The following is a 13,713-nucleotide window of genomic DNA, read 5'->3' on the forward strand; positions in this document are numbered from 1 at the left end:
GTTCTAACAGAAACCACAAAGCTCATCTACAGCCACACCACACTGGATACGAACAATCTCATCTGATCTTGGAAGCTAAGCAGTGTTGGGCCTGTTTAGTACTTTGGTGGGAGACCACCTGGGAATACGAGGTGCTGTAGGTATTTTTATACTGCCAACACCGTTATGTTGATGCATTCCATTTTCAAACTTATTCATTTATGTACCAGTAGTTAGAAGTAGAAAAGTTCTAACAGAAACCACAAAGCTCATCTACAGCCACACCACACTGGATACGCCCAATCTCATCTGATCTTGGAAGCTAAGCAGTGTTGGGCTTGGTTAGTACTTGGATGTGAGACCACCTGGGAGTACAAGGTGCTGTAGATCTTTTTATACTGCAAACACCATTCTGTTGATGCATTCCATTTTCAAACCTGTTCATTTATGTACCAGTAGTTAGAAGTAGAAAAGTTCTAACAGAAACCGCAAAGCTCATCTACAGCCACACCACACTGGATCTGCCCAATATCATTTGACCTTGGAAGCTCAACAGTGTTGGGCCTGGTTAGTACTTGGATGGGAGACCACCTGGGAATGCAAGGTGCTGTAGGTGTTTTTATACTGCCAACACCATTCTGTTGATGCATTCCATTTTCAAACTTATTCATTTATGTACCAGTAGTTAGAAGTAGAAAAGTTCTAACAGAAACCGCAAAGCTCATCTACAGCCACACCACACTGGATACACCCAATCTCATCTGATCTTGGAAGCTAAGAAGTGTTGGACCTGGTTAGTACTTGGATGGGAGACAACCAGGGAATACAAGGTGCTGGAGTTATTTTTATACTGCCAACACCATTCTGTTGATGCATTCCATTTTCAAACTTATTCATTTATGTACCAGTAGCTAGAAGTAGAAAAGTTCTAACAGAAACCGCAAAGTTCATCTACAGCCACACCACAGTGGATACGCCCAATCTCATCTGACCTTGGAACTAAGCAGTGCTGGGCCTGGTTAGTGTTTGGATGGGAAACCACCTGGGAATGCAAGGTGCTGCAGATATTTTTATACTGCCAACTCCGTTCTGTTGATGCATTCCATTTTCAAACTTTGTTCATTTATTTACCAGTAGTTAGAAGTAGAAAAGTTCTAACAGAAACCACAAAGCTTATCTACAGCCTCATCACACTGGATATGCCCAATATCATCTGATCTTGGAAGCTAAGAAGTGTGGGGCCTGTTTAGTACTTTGGTGGGAGACCACCTGGGAATACGAGGTGCTGTAGGTATTTTTATACTGCCAACACCATTCTGTTGATGCATTCCATTTTCAAACTTATTCATTTATGTACCAGTAGCTAGAAGTAGAAAAGTTCTAACAGAAACCTCAAAGTTCATCTACAGCCACACCACACTGGATACGCCCAATCTCATCTGATCTTGGAAACTAAGCAGTGCTGGGCCTGGTTAGTATTTGGATGGGAAACCACCTGGGAATGCAAGGTGCTGCAGATATTTTTATACTGCCAACTCCGTTTTGTTGATGCATTCCATTTTCAAACTTTTTCATTTATTTACCAGTAGTTAGAAGTAGAAAAGTTCTAACAGAAACCACAAAGATTATTTACATCCACACCACACTGGATACGCCCAATCTCATCTGATCTTGGAAGCTAAGCAGTGTTGGGCTTGGTTAGTACTTGGATGGGAGACCACCTGGGAATACAAGGTGCTGCAGGTATTTTTATACTGCCAACACCGTTCTGTTGATGCATTCCATTTTCAAACTTATTCATTTATGTACCAGTAGTTAGAAGTAGAAAAGTTCTAACAGAAACCACAAAGCTCATCTACAGCCACACCACACTGGATACGAACAATCTCATCTGATCTTGGAAGCTAAGCAGTGTTGGGCCTGTTTAGTACTTTGGTGGGAGCCCACCTGGGAATACGAGGTGCTGTAGGTATTTTTATACTGCCAACACCGTTCTGTTGATGCATTCCATTTTCAAACTTATTCATTTATGTACCAGTAGTTAGAAGTAGAAAAGTTCTAACAGAAACCACAAAGCTCATCTACAGCCACACCACACTGGATACGCCCAATCTCATCTGATCTTGGAAGCTAAGCAGTGTTGGTCCTGGTTAGTACTAGGATAGGAGACCACCTGGCAATATGAGGTGCTGTAGGTATTTTTATACTGCCAACACCGTTCTGTTGATGCATTCCATTTTCAAACTTATTCATTTATGTACCAGTAGCTAGAAGTAGAAAAGTTCTAACAGAAACCGCAAAGTTTATCTACAGCCACACCACACTGGATACGCCCAATCTCATCTGATCTTGGAAACTAAGCAGTGCTGGGCTTGGTTAGTATTTGGATGGGAAACCACCTGGGAATGCAAGGTGCTGCAGATATTTTTATACTGCCAACTCCGTTTTGTTGATGCATTCCATTTTCAAACTTATTCATTTATTTACCAGTAGTTAGAAGTAGAAAAGTTCTAACAGAAACCACAAAGCTCATCTACATCCACACCACACTGGATACGGACAATCTCATCTGATCTTGGAAGCTAAGCAGTGTTGGGCCTGTTTAGTACTTTGGTGGGAGACCACCTGGGAATACGAGGTGCTGTAGGTATTTTTATACTGCCAACACCGTTCTGTTGATGCATTCTATTTTCAAACTTATTCATTTATGTACCAGTACCTAGAAGTAGAAAAGTTCTAACAGAAACTACAAAGCTCATCTATAGCCACACCACACTGGATACGCCCAATCTCATCTGATCTTTCAAGCTAAGCAGTGTTGGGCCTGGTTAATACTTGGATGGGAGACTACCTGGGAATACAAGGTGCTGCAGGTATTTTTATACTGCCAACACCGTTCTGTTGATGCATTCCATTTTCAAACTTATTCATTTATGTACCAGTAATTAGAAGTAGAAAAGTTCTAACAGAAACCACAAAGCTCATCTACAGCCACACCACACTGGATACGAACAATCTCATCTGATCTTGGAAGCTTAGCAGTGTTGGGCCTGTTTAGTACTTTGGTGGGAGACTACCTGGGAATACGAGGTGCTGTAGGTATTTTTATACTGCCAACACCGTTCTGTTGATGCATTCCATTTTCAAACTTATTAATTTATGTACCAGTAGCTAGAAGTAGAAAAGTTCTAACAGAAACCACAAAGCTTATCTACAGCCACACCACACTGGATACGCCCAGTATCATCTGATCTTGGAAGCTAAGAAGTGTTGGGTCTGGTTAGTACTTGGATGGGAGACAACCTGGGAATACAAAGTGCTGGAGGTATTTTTATACTGCCAATACCATTCTGTTGATGCATTTCATTTTCAAACTTATTCATTTATGTACCAGTAGCTAGAAGTAGAAAAGTTCTAACAGAAACCGCAAAGTTCATCTACAGCCACACCACACTGGATACGCCCAATCTCATCTGATCTTGGAAACTAAGCAGTGCTGGGCCTGGTTAGTATTTGGATGGGAAACCACCTGGGAATGCAAGGTGCTGCAGATATTTTTATACTGCCAACTCCGTTTTGTTGATGCATTCCATTTTCAAACTTTTTCATTTATTTACCAGTAGTTAGAAGTAGAAAAGTTCTAACAGAAACCATAAAGATTATCTACAGCCACACCACACTGGATACGCCCAATTTCATCTGATCTTGGAAGCTAAGCAGTGTTGGGCTTGGTTAGTATTTGGATGGGAGACCACCTGGGAATACAAGGTGCTGCAGGTATTTTTATACTGCCAACACCGTTCTGTTGATGCATTCCATTTTCAAACTTATTCATTTATGTACCAGTAGTTAGAAGTAGAAAAGTTCTAACAGAAACCACAGAGCTTATCTACAGCCACACCACACTGGATACGAACAATCTCATCTGAGCTTGGAACCTAAGCAGTGTTGGGCTTGTTTAGTACTTTGGTGGGAGACCACCTGGGAATACGAGGTGCTGTAGGTGTTTTTATACTGCCAACACCGTTCTGTTGATGCATTCCATTTTCAAACTTATTTATTTATGTACCAGTAGTTAGAAGTAGAAAAGTTCTAACAGAAACCACAAAGCTCATCTACAGCTACACCACACTGGATACGCCCAATCTCATCTGATCTTGGAAGCTAAGAAGTGTTGGGCCTGATTAGTACTTGGATGGGAGACAACCTGGGAATACAAGGTGCTGGAGGTATTTTTATACTGCCAACACCATTCTGTTGATGCATTCTATTTTCAAACTTATTCATTTATGTACCAGTAGCTAGAAGTAGAAAAGTTCTAACAGAAACCGCAAAGTTCATCTACAGCAACACCACACTGGAAACGCCCAATCTCATCTGATCTTGGAAACTAAGCAGTGCTGGGCCTGGTTAGTATTTGTATGGGAAACCACCTGGGAATGCAAGGTGCTGCAGATATTTTTATACTGCCAACTCCGTTTTGTTGATGCATTCCATTTTCAAACTTTTTCATTTATTTACCAGTAGTTAGAAGTAGAAAAGTTCTAACAGAAACCACAAAGCTCATCTACAGCCACACCACACTGGATACGCCCAATCTCATCTGATCTTGGAAGATAAGCAGTGTTGGGCTTGGTTAGTACTTGGATGTGAGACCACCTGGGAGTACAAGGTGCTGTAGATCTTTTTATACTGCAAACACCATTCTGTTGATGCATTCCATTTTCAAACCTGTTCATTTATGTACCAGTAGTTAGAAGTAGAAAAGTTCTAACAGAAACCGCAAAGCTCATCTACAGCCACACCACACTGGATCTGCCCAATATCATTTGACCTTGGAAGCTCAACAGTGTTGGGCCTGGTTAGTACTTGGATGGGAGACCACCTGGGAATGCAAGGTGCTGTAGGTGTTTTTATACTGCCAACACCATTCTGTTGATGCATTCCATTTTCAAACTTATTCATTTATGTACCCGTAGTTAGAAGTAGAAAAGTTCTAACAGAAACCGCAAAGCTCATCTACAGCCACACCACACTGGATACACCCAATCTCATCTGATCTTGGAAGCTAAGAAGTGTTGGACCTGGTTAGTACTTGGATGGGAGACAACCAGGGAATACAAGGTGCTGGAGTTATTTTTATACTGCCAACACCATTCTGTTGATGCATTCCATTTTCAAACTTATTCATTTATGTACCAGTAGCTAGAAGTAGAAAAGTTCTAACAGAAACCGCAAAGTTCATCTACAGCCACACCACAGTGGATACGCCCAATCTCATCTGACCTTGGAACTAAGCAGTGCTGGGCCTGGTTAGTGTTTGGATGGGAAACCACCTGGGAATGCAAGGTGCTGCAGATATTTTTATACTGCCAACTCCGTTCTGTTGATGCATTCCATTTTCAAACTTAGTTCATTTATTTACCAGTAGTTAGAAGTAGAAAAGTTCTAACAGAAACCACAAAGCTTATCTACAGCCTCATCACACTGGATATGCCCAATATCATCTGATCTTGGAAGCTAAGAAGTGTGGGGCCTGTTTAGTACTTTGGTGGGAGACCACCTGGGAATACGAGGTGCTGTAGGTATTTTTATACTGCCAACACCATTCTGTTGATGCATTCCATTTTCAAACTTATTCATTTATGTACCAGTAGCTAGAAGTAGAAAAGTTCTAACAGAAACCTCAAAGTTCATCTACAGCCACACCACACTGGATACGCCCAATCTTATCTGATCTTGGAAACTAAGCAGTGCTGGGCATGGTTAGTATTTGGATGGGAAACCACCTGGGAATGCAAGGTGCTGCAGATATTTTTATACTGCCAACTCCGTTTTGTTGATGCATTCCATTTTCAAACTTTTTCATTTATTTACCAGTAGTTAGAAGTAGAAAAGTTCTAACAGAAACCACAAAGATTATTTACATCCACACCACACTGGATACGCCCAATCTCATCTGATCTTGGAAGCTAAGCAGTGTTGGGCTTGGTTAGTACTTGGATGGGAGACCACCTGGGAATACAAGGTGCTGCAGGTATTTTTATACTGCCAACACCGTTCTGTTGATGCATTCCATTTTCAAACTTATTCATTTATGTACCAGTAGTTAGAAGTAGAAAAGTTCTAACAGAAACCACAAAGCTCATCTACAGCCACAACACACTGGATACGAACAATCTCATCTGATCTTGGAAGCTTAGCAGTGTTGGGCCTGTTGAGTACTTTGGTGGGAGACCACCTGGGAATACGAGGTGCTGTAGGTATTTTTATACTGCCAACACCGTTCTGTTGATGCATTCCATTTTCAAACTTATTAATTTATGTACCAGTAGTTAGAAGTAGAAAAGTTCTAACAGAAACCCCAAAGCTTATCTACAGCCACACCACACTGGATACGCCCAGTATCATCTGATCTTGGAAGCTAAGAAGTGTTGGGTCTGGTTAGTACTTGGATGGGAGACAACCTGGGAATACAAGATGCTGGAGGTATTTTTATACTGCCAACACCATTCTGTTGATGCATTCCATTTTCAAACATTCATTTATGTACCAGTAGCTAGAAGTAGAAAAGTTCTAACAGAAATCGCAAAGTTCATCTACAGCCACACCACACTGGATACGCCCAATCTCATCTGATCTTGGAAGCTAAGCAGTGTTGGGCCTGTTTAGTACTTTGGTGGGAGACCACCTGGGAATACGAGGTGCTGTAGGTATTTTTATACTGCCAACACCGTTCTGTTGATGCATTCCATTTTCAAACTTTTTCATTTATTTACCAGTAGTTAGAAGTAGAAAAGTTCTTACAGAAACCATAAAGATTATCTACAGCCACACCACACTGGATGCGCCCAATCTCATCTGATCTTGGAAGCTAAGCAGTGTTGGGCCTGTTTAGTACTTTGGTGGGAGACCACCTGGGAATACGAGGTGCTGTAGGTATTTTTATACTGCCAACACCGTTCTGTTGATGCATTCCATTTTCAAACTTTTTCATTTATTTACCAGTAGTTAGAAGTAGAAAAGTTCTTACAGAAACCACAAAGCTTATCTACAGCCACACCACACTGGATACGCCCAGTATCATCTGATCTTGGAAGCTAAGAAGTGTTGGGTCTGGTTAGTACTTGGATGGGAGACAACCTGGGAATACAAAGTGCTGGAGGTATTTTTATACTGCCAATACCATTCTGTTGATGCATTTCATTTTCAAACTTATTCATTTATGTACCAGTAGCTAGAAGTAGAAAAGTTCTAACAGAAACCGCAAAGTTCATCTACAGCCACACCACACTGGATACGCCCAATCTCATCTGATCTTGGAAACTAAGCAGTGCTGGGCCTGGTTAGTATTTGGATGGGAAACCACCTGGGAATGCAAGGTGCTGCAGATATTTTTATACTGCCAACTCCGTTTTGTTGATGCATTCCATTTTCAAACTTTTTCATTTATTTACCAGTAGTTAGAAGTAGAAAAGTTCTAACAGAAACCATAAAGATTATCTACAGCCACACCACACTGGATACGCCCAATTTCATCTGATCTTGGAAGCTAAGCAGTGTTGGGCTTGGTTAGTATTTGGATGGGAGACCACCTGGGAATACAAGGTGCTGCAGGTATTTTTATACTGCCAACACCGTTCTGTTGATGCATTCCATTTTCAAACTTATTCATTTATGTACCAGTAGTTAGAAGTAGAAAAGTTCTAACAGAAACCACAGAGCTTATCTACAGCCACACCACACTGGATCTGCCCAATATCATTTGACCTTGGAAGCTCAACAGTGTTGGGCCTGGTTAGTACTTGGATGGGAGACCACCTGGGAATGCAAGGTGCTGTAGGTGTTTTTATACTGCCAACACCATTCTGTTGATGCATTCCATTTTCAAACTTATTCATTTATGTACCCGTAGTTAGAAGTAGAAAAGTTCTAACAGAAACCGCAAAGCTCATCTACAGCCACACCACACTGGATACACCCAATCTCATCTGATCTTGGAAGCTAAGAAGTGTTGGACCTGGTTAGTACTTGGATGGGAGACAACCAGGGAATACAAGGTGCTGGAGTTATTTTTATACTGCCAACACCATTCTGTTGATGCATTCCATTTTCAAACTTATTCATTTATGTACCAGTAGCTAGAAGTAGAAAAGTTCTAACAGAAACCGCAAAGTTCATCTACAGCCACACTACAGTGGATACGCCCAATCTCATCTGACCTTGGAACTAAGCAGTGCTGGGCCTGGTTAGTGTTTGGATGGGAAACCACCTGGGAATGCAAGGTGCTGCAGATATTTTTATACTGCCAACTCCGTTCTGTTGATGCATTCCATTTTCAAACTTAGTTCATTTATTTACCAGTAGTTAGAAGTAGAAAAGTTCTAACAGAAACCACAAAGCTTATCTACAGCCTCATCACACTGGATATGCCCAATATCATCTGATCTTGGAAGCTAAGAAGTGTGGGGCCTGTTTAGTACTTTGGTGGGAGACCACCTGGGAATACGAGGTGCTGTAGGTATTTTTATACTGCCAACACCATTCTGTTGATGCATTCCATTTTCAAACTTATTCATTTATGTACCAGTAGCTAGAAGTAGAAAAGTTCTAACAGAAACCTCAAAGTTCATCTACAGCCACACCACACTGGATACGCCCAATCTCATCTGATCTTGGAAACTAAGCAGTGCTGGGCCTGGTTAGTATTTGGATGGGAAACCACCTGGGAATGCAAGGTGCTGCAGATATTTTTATACTGCCAACTGCGTTTTGTTGATGCATTCCATTTTCAAACTTTTTCATTTATTTACCAGTAGTTAGAAGTAGAAAAGTTCTAACAGAAACCACAAAGCTCATCTACAGCCACAACACACTGGATACGAACAATCTCATCTGATCTTGGAAGCTTAGCAGTGTTGGGCCTGTTGAGTACTTTGGTGGGAGACCACCTGGGAATACGAGGTGCTGTAGGTATTTTTATACTGCCAACACCGTTCTGTTGATGCATTCCATTTTCAAACTTATTAATTTATGTACCAGTAGTTAGAAGTAGAAAAGTTCTAACAGAAACCCCAAAGCTTATCTACAGCCACACCACACTGGATACGCCCAGTATCATCTGATCTTGGAAGCTAAGAAGTGTTGGGTCTGGTTAGTACTTGGATGGGAGACAACCTGGGAATACAAGATGCTGGAGGTATTTTTATACTGCCAACACCATTCTGTTGATGCATTCCATTTTCAAACATTCATTTATGTACCAGTAGCTAGAAGTAGAAAAGTTCTAACAGAAACCGCAAAGTTCATCTACAGCCACACCACACTGGATACGCCCAATCTCATCTGATCTTGGAAGCTAAGCAGTGTTGGGCCTGTTTAGTACTTTGGTGGGAGACCACCTGGGAATACGAGGTGCTGTAGGTATTTTTATACTGCCAACACCGTTCTGTTGATGCATTCCATTTTCAAACTTTTTCATTTATTTACCAGTAGTTAGAAGTAGAAAAGTTCTTACAGAAACCATAAAGATTATCTACAGCCACACCACACTGGATGCGCCCAATCTCTTCTGATCTTGGAAGCTAAGCAGTGTTGGGCTTGGTTAGTATTTGGATGGGAGACCACCTGGGAATACAAGGTGCTGCTGGTATTTTTATACTGCCAACACCGTTCTGTTGATGCATTCCATTTTCAAACTTATTCATTTATGTACCAGTAGTTAGAAGTAGAAAAGTTCTAACAGAAACCACAAAGCTTATCTACAGCCACACCACACTGGATACGCCCAGTATCATCTGATCTTGGAAGCTAAGAAGTGTTGGGTCTGGTAAGTACTTGGATGGGAGACAACCTGGGAATACAAAGTGCTGGAGGTATTTTTATACTGCCAATACCATTCTGTTGATGCATTTCATTTTCAAACTTATTCATTTATGTACCAGTAGCTAGAAGTAGAAAAGTTCTAACAGAAACCGCAAAGTTCATCTACAGCCACACCACACTGGATACGCCCAATCTCATCTGATCTTGGAAACTAAGCAGTGCTGGGCCTGGTTAGTATTTGGATGGGAAACCACCTGGGAATGCAAGGTGCTGCAGATATTTTTATACTGCCAACTCCGTTTTGTTGATGCATTCCATTTTCAAACTTTTTCATTTATTTACCAGTAGTTAGAAGTAGAAAAGTTCTAACAGAAACCATAAAGATTATCTACAGCCACACCACACTGGATACGCCCAATTTCATCTGATCTTGGAAGCTAAGCAGTGTTGGGCTTGGTTAGTATTTGGATGGGAGACCACCTGGGAATACAAGGTGCTGCAGGTATTTTTATACTGCCAACACCGTTCTGTTGATGCATTCCATTTTCAAACTTATTCATTTATGTACCAGTAGTTAGAAGTAGAAAAGTTCTAACAGAAACCACAGAGCTTATCTACAGCCACACCACACTGGATACGAACAATCTCATCTGAGCTTGGAACCTAAGCAGTGTTGGGCTTGTTTAGTACTTTGGTGGGAGACCACCTGGGAATACGAGGTGCTGTAGGTATTTTTATACTGCCAACACCGTTCTGTTGATGCATTCCATTTTCAAACTTATTTATTTATGTACCAGTAGTTAGAAGTAGAAAAGTTCTAACAGAAACCGCAAAGTTCATCTACAGCAACACCACACTGGAAACGCCCAATCTCATCTGATCTTGGAAACTAAGCAGTGCTGGGCCTGGTTAGTATTTGTATGGGAAACCACCTGGGAATGCAAGGTGCTGCAGATATTTTTATACTGCCAACTCCGTTTTGTTGATGCATTCCATTTTCAAACTTTTTCATTTATTTACCAGTAGTTAGAAGTAGAAAAGTTCTAACAGAAACCACAAAGCTCATCTACAGCCACACCACACTGGATACGCCCAATCTCATCTGATCTTGGAAGATAAGCAGTGTTGGGCTTGGTTAGTACTTGGATGTGAGACCACCTGGGAGTACAAGGTGCTGTAGATCTTTTTATACTGCAAACACCATTCTGTTGATGCATTCCATTTTCAAACCTGTTCATTTATGTACCAGTAGTTAGAAGTAGAAAAGTTCTAACAGAAACCGCAAAGCTCATCTACAGCCACACCACACTGGATCTGCCCAATATCATTTGACCTTGGAAGCTCAACAGTGTTGGGCCTGGTTAGTACTTGGATGGGAGACCACCTGGGAATGCAAGGTGCTGTAGGTGTTTTTATACTGCCAACACCATTCTGTTGATGCATTCCATTTTCAAACTTATTCATTTATGTACCCGTAGTTAGAAGTAGAAAAGTTCTAACAGAAACCGCAAAGCTCATCTACAGCCACACCACACTGGATACACCCAATCTCATCTGATCTTGGAAGCTAAGAAGTGTTGGACCTGGTTAGTACTTGGATGGGAGACAACCAGGGAATACAAGGTGCTGGAGTTATTTTTATACTGCCAACACCATTCTGTTGATGCATTCCATTTTCAAACTTATTCATTTATGTACCAGTAGCTAGAAGTAGAAAAGTTCTAACAGAAACCGCAAAGTTCATCTACAGCCACACCACAGTGGATACGCCCAATCTCATCTGACCTTGGAACTAAGCAGTGCTGGGCCTGGTTAGTGTTTGGATGGGAAACCACCTGGGAATGCAAGGTGCTGCAGATATTTTTATACTGCCAACTCCGTTCTGTTGATGCATTCCATTTTCAAACTTAGTTCATTTATTTACCAGTAGTTAGAAGTAGAAAAGTTCTAACAGAAACCACAAAGCTTATCTACAGCCTCATCACACTGGATATGCCCAATATCATCTGATCTTGGAAGCTAAGAAGTGTGGGGCCTGTTTAGTACTTTGGTGGGAGACCACCTGGGAATACGAGGTGCTGTAGGTATTTTTATACTGCCAACACCATTCTGTTGATGCATTCCATTTTCAAACTTATTCATTTATGTACCAGTAGCTAGAAGTAGAAAAGTTCTAACAGAAACCTCAAAGTTCATCTACAGCCACACCACACTGGATACGCCCAATCTCATCTGATCTTGGAAACTAAGCAGTGCTGGGCCTGGTTAGTATTTGGATGGGAAACCACCTGGGAATGCAAGGTGCTGCAGATATTTTTATACTGCCAACTCCGTTTTGTTGATGCATTCCATTTTCAAACTTTTTCATTTATTTACCAGTAGTTAGAAGTAGAAAAGTTCTAACAGAAACCACAAAGATTATTTACATCCACACCACACTGGATACGCCCAATCTCATCTGATCTTGGAAGCTAAGCAGTGTTGGGCTTGGTTAGTACTTGGATGGGAGACCACCTGGGAATACAAGGTGCTGCAGATCTTTTTATACTGCAAACACCATTCTGTTGATGCATTCCATTTTCAAACCTGTTCATTTATGTACCAGTAGTTAGAAGTAGAAAAGTTCTAACAGAAACCGCAAAGCTCATCTACAGCCACACCACACTGGATCTGCCCAATATCATTTGACCTTGGAAGCTCAACAGTGTTGGGCCTGGTTAGTACTTGGATGGGAGACCACCTGGGAATGCAAGGTGCTGTAGGTGTTTTTATACTGCCAACACCATTCTGTTGATGCATTCCATTTTCAAACTTATTCATTTATGTACCCGTAGTTAGAAGTAGAAAAGTTCTAACAGAAACCGCAAAGCTCATCTACAGCCACACCACACTGGATACACCCAATCTCATCTGATCTTGGAAGCTAAGAAGTGTTGGACCTGGTTAGTACTTGGATGGGAGACAACCAGGGAATACAAGGTGCTGGAGTTATTTTTATACTGCCAACACCATTCTGTTGATGCATTCCATTTTCAAACTTATTCATTTATGTACCAGTAGCTAGAAGTAGAAAAGTTCTAACAGAAACCGCAAAGTTCATCTACAGCCACACCACAGTGGATACGCCCAATCTCATCTGACCTTGGAACTAAGCAGTGCTGGGCCTGGTTAGTGTTTGGATGGGAAACCACCTGGGAATGCAAGGTGCTGCAGATATTTTTATACTGCCAACTCCGTTCTGTTGATGCATTCCATTTTCAAACTTAGTTCATTTATTTACCAGTAGTTAGAAGTAGAAAAGTTCTAACAGAAACCACAAAGCTTATCTACAGCCTCATCACACTGGATATGCCCAATATCATCTGATCTTGGAAGCTAAGAAGTGTGGGGCCTGTTTAGTACTTTGGTGGGAGACCACCTGGGAATACGAGGTGCTGTAGGTATTTTTATACTGCCAACACCATTCTGTTGATGCATTCCATTTTCAAACTTATTCATTTATGTACCAGTAGCTAGAAGTAGAAAAGTTCTAACAGAAACCTCAAAGTTCATCTACAGCCACACCACACTGGATACGCCCAATCTCATCTGATCTTGGAAACTAAGCAGTGCTGGGCCTGGTTAGTATTTGGATGGGAAACCACCTGGGAATGCAAGGTGCTGCAGATATTTTTATACTGCCAACTCCGTTTTGTTGATGCATTCCATTTTCAAACTTTTTCATTTATTTACCAGTAGTTAGAAGTAGAAAAGTTCTAACAGAAACCACAAAGATTATTTACATCCACACCACACTGGATACGCCCAATCTCATCTGATCTTGGAAGCTAAGCAGTGTTGGGCTTGGTTAGTACTTGGATGGGAGACCACCTGGGAATACAAGGTGCTGCAGGTATTTTTATACTGCCA

At 41.3% G+C, this 13,713-nt stretch overlaps 6 non-coding genes and 51 pseudogenes across 6 annotated transcripts; all 57 read left to right on the plus strand.

Annotated features, from left to right (window-relative positions):
- Positions 1-24: 24 nt before the first annotated feature.
- Positions 25-143, plus strand: LOC134960213 (5S ribosomal RNA; annotated as a pseudogene).
- A 107-nt stretch (positions 144-250) lies between these two features.
- LOC134964169 (5S ribosomal RNA) lies at positions 251-369 on the plus strand. Its single transcript, XR_010188190.1, has one exon. It is a non-coding gene; the product is annotated as a 5S ribosomal RNA (ribosomal RNA).
- Positions 370-476: 107 nt separating this feature from the next.
- Positions 477-595, plus strand: LOC134963484 (5S ribosomal RNA; annotated as a pseudogene).
- Positions 596-702: 107 nt separating this feature from the next.
- Positions 703-821, plus strand: LOC134962966 (5S ribosomal RNA; annotated as a pseudogene).
- A 107-nt stretch (positions 822-928) lies between these two features.
- On the plus strand, positions 929-1,046 carry LOC134958999 (5S ribosomal RNA; annotated as a pseudogene).
- A 108-nt stretch (positions 1,047-1,154) lies between these two features.
- Positions 1,155-1,273, plus strand: LOC134963757 (5S ribosomal RNA; annotated as a pseudogene).
- Positions 1,274-1,380: 107 nt separating this feature from the next.
- LOC134961326 (5S ribosomal RNA) lies at positions 1,381-1,499 on the plus strand (annotated as a pseudogene).
- Positions 1,500-1,606: 107 nt separating this feature from the next.
- LOC134960453 (5S ribosomal RNA) lies at positions 1,607-1,725 on the plus strand (annotated as a pseudogene).
- Positions 1,726-1,832: 107 nt separating this feature from the next.
- On the plus strand, positions 1,833-1,951 carry LOC134960974 (5S ribosomal RNA; annotated as a pseudogene).
- A 107-nt stretch (positions 1,952-2,058) lies between these two features.
- On the plus strand, positions 2,059-2,177 carry LOC134961115 (5S ribosomal RNA; annotated as a pseudogene).
- A 107-nt stretch (positions 2,178-2,284) lies between these two features.
- LOC134961788 (5S ribosomal RNA) lies at positions 2,285-2,403 on the plus strand (annotated as a pseudogene).
- A 107-nt stretch (positions 2,404-2,510) lies between these two features.
- Positions 2,511-2,629, plus strand: LOC134961573 (5S ribosomal RNA; annotated as a pseudogene).
- A 107-nt stretch (positions 2,630-2,736) lies between these two features.
- On the plus strand, positions 2,737-2,855 carry LOC134963697 (5S ribosomal RNA; annotated as a pseudogene).
- Positions 2,856-2,962: 107 nt separating this feature from the next.
- Positions 2,963-3,081, plus strand: LOC134962710 (5S ribosomal RNA; annotated as a pseudogene).
- Positions 3,082-3,414: 333 nt separating this feature from the next.
- On the plus strand, positions 3,415-3,533 carry LOC134961327 (5S ribosomal RNA; annotated as a pseudogene).
- A 107-nt stretch (positions 3,534-3,640) lies between these two features.
- On the plus strand, positions 3,641-3,759 carry LOC134960445 (5S ribosomal RNA; annotated as a pseudogene).
- A 107-nt stretch (positions 3,760-3,866) lies between these two features.
- On the plus strand, positions 3,867-3,985 carry LOC134962756 (5S ribosomal RNA; annotated as a pseudogene).
- A 107-nt stretch (positions 3,986-4,092) lies between these two features.
- Positions 4,093-4,211, plus strand: LOC134962514 (5S ribosomal RNA; annotated as a pseudogene).
- Positions 4,212-4,318: 107 nt separating this feature from the next.
- LOC134962691 (5S ribosomal RNA) lies at positions 4,319-4,437 on the plus strand (annotated as a pseudogene).
- A 107-nt stretch (positions 4,438-4,544) lies between these two features.
- LOC134959124 (5S ribosomal RNA) lies at positions 4,545-4,663 on the plus strand. Its single transcript, XR_010187200.1, has one exon. It is a non-coding gene; the product is annotated as a 5S ribosomal RNA (ribosomal RNA).
- Positions 4,664-4,770: 107 nt separating this feature from the next.
- LOC134963485 (5S ribosomal RNA) lies at positions 4,771-4,889 on the plus strand (annotated as a pseudogene).
- A 107-nt stretch (positions 4,890-4,996) lies between these two features.
- Positions 4,997-5,115, plus strand: LOC134962967 (5S ribosomal RNA; annotated as a pseudogene).
- Positions 5,116-5,222: 107 nt separating this feature from the next.
- LOC134959000 (5S ribosomal RNA) lies at positions 5,223-5,340 on the plus strand (annotated as a pseudogene).
- A 108-nt stretch (positions 5,341-5,448) lies between these two features.
- On the plus strand, positions 5,449-5,567 carry LOC134963758 (5S ribosomal RNA; annotated as a pseudogene).
- Positions 5,568-5,674: 107 nt separating this feature from the next.
- On the plus strand, positions 5,675-5,793 carry LOC134963894 (5S ribosomal RNA; annotated as a pseudogene).
- A 107-nt stretch (positions 5,794-5,900) lies between these two features.
- Positions 5,901-6,019, plus strand: LOC134960454 (5S ribosomal RNA; annotated as a pseudogene).
- A 107-nt stretch (positions 6,020-6,126) lies between these two features.
- On the plus strand, positions 6,127-6,245 carry LOC134964061 (5S ribosomal RNA; annotated as a pseudogene).
- Positions 6,246-6,352: 107 nt separating this feature from the next.
- LOC134964636 (5S ribosomal RNA) lies at positions 6,353-6,471 on the plus strand (annotated as a pseudogene).
- A 105-nt stretch (positions 6,472-6,576) lies between these two features.
- LOC134959737 (5S ribosomal RNA) lies at positions 6,577-6,695 on the plus strand. Its single transcript, XR_010187645.1, has one exon. It is a non-coding gene; the product is annotated as a 5S ribosomal RNA (ribosomal RNA).
- Positions 6,696-6,802: 107 nt separating this feature from the next.
- Positions 6,803-6,921, plus strand: LOC134964827 (5S ribosomal RNA). Its single transcript, XR_010188251.1, has one exon. It is a non-coding gene; the product is annotated as a 5S ribosomal RNA (ribosomal RNA).
- A 333-nt stretch (positions 6,922-7,254) lies between these two features.
- On the plus strand, positions 7,255-7,373 carry LOC134961328 (5S ribosomal RNA; annotated as a pseudogene).
- Positions 7,374-7,480: 107 nt separating this feature from the next.
- On the plus strand, positions 7,481-7,599 carry LOC134960446 (5S ribosomal RNA; annotated as a pseudogene).
- A 107-nt stretch (positions 7,600-7,706) lies between these two features.
- LOC134963486 (5S ribosomal RNA) lies at positions 7,707-7,825 on the plus strand (annotated as a pseudogene).
- Positions 7,826-7,932: 107 nt separating this feature from the next.
- LOC134962968 (5S ribosomal RNA) lies at positions 7,933-8,051 on the plus strand (annotated as a pseudogene).
- Positions 8,052-8,384: 333 nt separating this feature from the next.
- On the plus strand, positions 8,385-8,503 carry LOC134963760 (5S ribosomal RNA; annotated as a pseudogene).
- Positions 8,504-8,610: 107 nt separating this feature from the next.
- LOC134961329 (5S ribosomal RNA) lies at positions 8,611-8,729 on the plus strand (annotated as a pseudogene).
- Positions 8,730-8,836: 107 nt separating this feature from the next.
- LOC134964062 (5S ribosomal RNA) lies at positions 8,837-8,955 on the plus strand (annotated as a pseudogene).
- A 107-nt stretch (positions 8,956-9,062) lies between these two features.
- LOC134964638 (5S ribosomal RNA) lies at positions 9,063-9,181 on the plus strand (annotated as a pseudogene).
- Positions 9,182-9,286: 105 nt separating this feature from the next.
- Positions 9,287-9,405, plus strand: LOC134959749 (5S ribosomal RNA). Its single transcript, XR_010187647.1, has one exon. It is a non-coding gene; the product is annotated as a 5S ribosomal RNA (ribosomal RNA).
- A 107-nt stretch (positions 9,406-9,512) lies between these two features.
- LOC134961026 (5S ribosomal RNA) lies at positions 9,513-9,631 on the plus strand (annotated as a pseudogene).
- Positions 9,632-9,964: 333 nt separating this feature from the next.
- Positions 9,965-10,083, plus strand: LOC134961330 (5S ribosomal RNA; annotated as a pseudogene).
- Positions 10,084-10,190: 107 nt separating this feature from the next.
- LOC134960447 (5S ribosomal RNA) lies at positions 10,191-10,309 on the plus strand (annotated as a pseudogene).
- Positions 10,310-10,416: 107 nt separating this feature from the next.
- LOC134962503 (5S ribosomal RNA) lies at positions 10,417-10,535 on the plus strand (annotated as a pseudogene).
- Positions 10,536-10,642: 107 nt separating this feature from the next.
- Positions 10,643-10,761, plus strand: LOC134962693 (5S ribosomal RNA; annotated as a pseudogene).
- A 107-nt stretch (positions 10,762-10,868) lies between these two features.
- LOC134959125 (5S ribosomal RNA) lies at positions 10,869-10,987 on the plus strand. The gene has a single exon (XR_010187201.1). It is a non-coding gene; the product is annotated as a 5S ribosomal RNA (ribosomal RNA).
- Positions 10,988-11,094: 107 nt separating this feature from the next.
- On the plus strand, positions 11,095-11,213 carry LOC134963487 (5S ribosomal RNA; annotated as a pseudogene).
- A 107-nt stretch (positions 11,214-11,320) lies between these two features.
- Positions 11,321-11,439, plus strand: LOC134962969 (5S ribosomal RNA; annotated as a pseudogene).
- A 107-nt stretch (positions 11,440-11,546) lies between these two features.
- On the plus strand, positions 11,547-11,664 carry LOC134959001 (5S ribosomal RNA; annotated as a pseudogene).
- Positions 11,665-11,772: 108 nt separating this feature from the next.
- On the plus strand, positions 11,773-11,891 carry LOC134963761 (5S ribosomal RNA; annotated as a pseudogene).
- Positions 11,892-11,998: 107 nt separating this feature from the next.
- Positions 11,999-12,117, plus strand: LOC134961331 (5S ribosomal RNA; annotated as a pseudogene).
- A 107-nt stretch (positions 12,118-12,224) lies between these two features.
- LOC134959815 (5S ribosomal RNA) lies at positions 12,225-12,343 on the plus strand (annotated as a pseudogene).
- Positions 12,344-12,450: 107 nt separating this feature from the next.
- Positions 12,451-12,569, plus strand: LOC134963488 (5S ribosomal RNA; annotated as a pseudogene).
- A 107-nt stretch (positions 12,570-12,676) lies between these two features.
- On the plus strand, positions 12,677-12,795 carry LOC134962970 (5S ribosomal RNA; annotated as a pseudogene).
- A 107-nt stretch (positions 12,796-12,902) lies between these two features.
- On the plus strand, positions 12,903-13,020 carry LOC134959002 (5S ribosomal RNA; annotated as a pseudogene).
- Positions 13,021-13,128: 108 nt separating this feature from the next.
- On the plus strand, positions 13,129-13,247 carry LOC134963762 (5S ribosomal RNA; annotated as a pseudogene).
- A 107-nt stretch (positions 13,248-13,354) lies between these two features.
- LOC134961333 (5S ribosomal RNA) lies at positions 13,355-13,473 on the plus strand (annotated as a pseudogene).
- A 107-nt stretch (positions 13,474-13,580) lies between these two features.
- LOC134960456 (5S ribosomal RNA) lies at positions 13,581-13,699 on the plus strand (annotated as a pseudogene).
- The last annotated feature ends 14 nt before the right edge of the window (positions 13,700-13,713 follow it).

The sequence above is a fragment of the Pseudophryne corroboree genome, chromosome 9 (genome assembly GCF_028390025.1).
Source record: "Pseudophryne corroboree isolate aPseCor3 chromosome 9, aPseCor3.hap2, whole genome shotgun sequence".
Lineage (NCBI taxonomy): Eukaryota > Metazoa > Chordata > Amphibia > Anura > Myobatrachidae > Pseudophryne > Pseudophryne corroboree.